The sequence below is a fragment of the Arachis ipaensis genome, chromosome B05 (genome assembly GCF_000816755.2).
Source record: "Arachis ipaensis cultivar K30076 chromosome B05, Araip1.1, whole genome shotgun sequence".
In the NCBI taxonomy this organism is placed as follows: Eukaryota; Viridiplantae; Streptophyta; class Magnoliopsida; order Fabales; family Fabaceae; genus Arachis; species Arachis ipaensis.
Genome location: NC_029789.2, coordinates 140,195,312 through 140,198,344, shown reverse-complemented (window position 1 = coordinate 140,198,344; position 3,033 = coordinate 140,195,312).

Genomic DNA, 3,033 nt, shown 5'->3' with positions numbered 1-3,033 from the left:
GACTTATTTTTGGTGTGCACATAATTTTTTATTCATCCCCTTAAAGAATACACACGATATATATTTTATATTTCAAAATCCATTTTGCCTAAAATAGAAAAAATTATTCAAGATATTTTTTCAAAACATACACTAAATGTTGCGATTTGAATGTTACCAACTTATTACCATTAGCTAGGAAGATGACATCAATCTAATGCAATATAATCGTGGGTTCCAAGTCACTCTCAAGAATTTTAAGTACATAATGTACAATTAGTAACTTAATTAAATGGGTATATAATAATAATAAAGTGATGGAATTGTGTGAATATTAGACAAAGAACAAATATAATAATGACGAAATAATAACGATAGTGTTAGTATATGCTTCACTGCCAAATCTCTCCATCAAACTTTCCTTTGCGGGTGAAAAGTCACAATGTGATTGACAAAAACTATCAACAACTGAAAATTAAAATCTAAAAATAAATAAACGACATACATTTAATTTGTATTTATATTTCGAAACATGAAACGATATTATTTATTGTTGATATTGTCAATGATAGTCTAAATCAAGGGTAAGTTCAGATCCAATTAAGTTCCTTTATTATGGTTAGGTAAAGCTAAGGACAAGGTGCGTGAAATGAAGCTAATTGAACCGTGGCATTTAGAGAACAAAAAAAGAACATTAGGAAGGCATGATTAATGGTGATAATTGGAGTCAAATGAAAGGCAAGCAACCTACCATTTTTATTTTCTCATTGAATTTCAAAGGTGCTCTTGATACTCGTGAATCATGATGATGATTTATTGATTTGTCTATATACTTTTAAAATTGTTTGGGGCATTCAATGGGAGGTGATCACACATAAGGTGAGAGTGTGAGACGCCAACACATGGGTGATGGATCTGAGGACATAGAGTTTGATTCAAAAACAACCTAGGTCACACATTCACACCAAATATTTTTTTCTTTTGAAAATAATGATTTAGAGTTTTAATTTTTCACCTAATTATTTTTCTAATATTTAAATGAGTAAACAAACTATTTTTAAAGAAATTAAGTGGATAATTATAAAAATAAATTAGAATTTTCAATATTTTTTATTGACCATAAATTGAAATTGGAGAGATTTAATACCTTTTATAATTACATTACTCTTATTAACTAACTTAAATTTATTGAGTGATTAGCTTACATGTCTATTTGAGTAAGTATCAAAAGTTGAAAAAAGAAAAATACAATATAAAAGAAGAGAAAACAGAAAAAATAATAAAGGATATAATTGACTGCATCTTTTTCAAATTAAATTAAATTATTAACGAGTACAAGTTGGGTATGAAGATTATAATATTATTAGTAACAATCTTAATGCATAGGGAGAAGTTTGAGCAGTATGTATTAAATCCTAATTAGTTTAAATTTTATTACTGTTAATATAACACAAAATTAGCTAATGATTAAGGAATAATATAATTTTATGATAGTTAAAGTTGGTTAAATTAAAATAATTTCAGTATAAAGATTATAACTAAAAATTAAAATTAATTATTAAGATAAAATATATATTATAACATAAAATATATATTAAAAATAAATTACACTATATATATAAATTTTTATATAAATACATAATAATTATTTTTTTTAGTTGATTTTGATATACATCTAACATCGTTGTTATTCAATACATACATAGCAATTCCTGTTCTGGTGTCAAAAATATTTCTCCTACTATAACTGGTTAAGAATATAGTTTGTAATTTAAATTTCTTTTCATAAAATATGTAGCCGAAACGAATGATGACTCCAAACTATAATTCGATTGGAGAGTTTTTTTTTTCAAAAATTTTGTAGTCGAAATCAAACTCAGGATATAAGTGGGGCGTATATTTATGGAAGACACTTTTAACACTCAAATTATTTAAGAAGTATAATAATTTTATGAAATAAAAAATAAGACATTAAAAAATGAAATAGAATTCATAAAAAAGTTATCATATGACTTTCTTTTGCTTTTTTTTTTTTACCAGAGATAAGAGACTCGAATTCGCAACCTCTTAATTAAATATGAGGAGATTATGCCATTTGAGCTATTATTTATTGGCTATGACTTTCTTTTGTTGTTGAGACATAAAAGGTATTTTTTATAGGTATAAGATTAATAAATAACATTGATATTTAGGACGATTTAGTCATTAAGTTAATAATGACCGTTATTAAACTCGTATGCTAGAATTTATAAATTCAAGAATGAATAATAATTAAGGACTTGTTATAAGTTATCACTCATTAGGTATAAAAAAATCAGAGTTAGACTCATTTTGAATGACATATCAAACAGGTTTATAGATAATCTTGAGTAACAAATCAATTTCTAAAAACAAAAATTAAATTTTATATCAATCATTTTATTTTTTATTTTTTATCGTATCTCCTAGCGATAAATTAAAAACTAATATGCCGCAGATCTGAATTTTATTTAAAGATTTTTCGTTAGCCAATAAATTATTACATGCACAAAGTAAGATTCTAACAAATGTAAATAAATAAGAATAAATTATCATTTATATAAATAAACAAGAATAAATTAAGGACATTAATCAACTGATAACTAGACTTATCCAACTTGATTATATCAATTTTTTTATATAAATAAACAAAAATAAATGATCATTTGTACCTATAAAAAATATAAACGCAGACAAATATATCAATGTAAGAATAAAATGACAATTGTAATTACGAAAGATGACTTTTGTGTACCAAAAGTACCTGGACTTGGGTTACACAATTGATTTATTAGGATATTTTTGACATACGGAAGCCATTTTCTGTGGTTACAATTGTCGTTTTATTCATATATAAGTATATTTGTTTGTGTCAATATCTTTCATGGATACAAATGGTAATTTATTCAAATAAACAATTTAATATGAAGGCCGATTTATCTAACGAGATAAAAATTTAAAGGTTCATTTAATAATTAAAATATATTAAAAACTAAAATTTTTTAAAAAACTAATTTAGATACTAATCTTACAAAT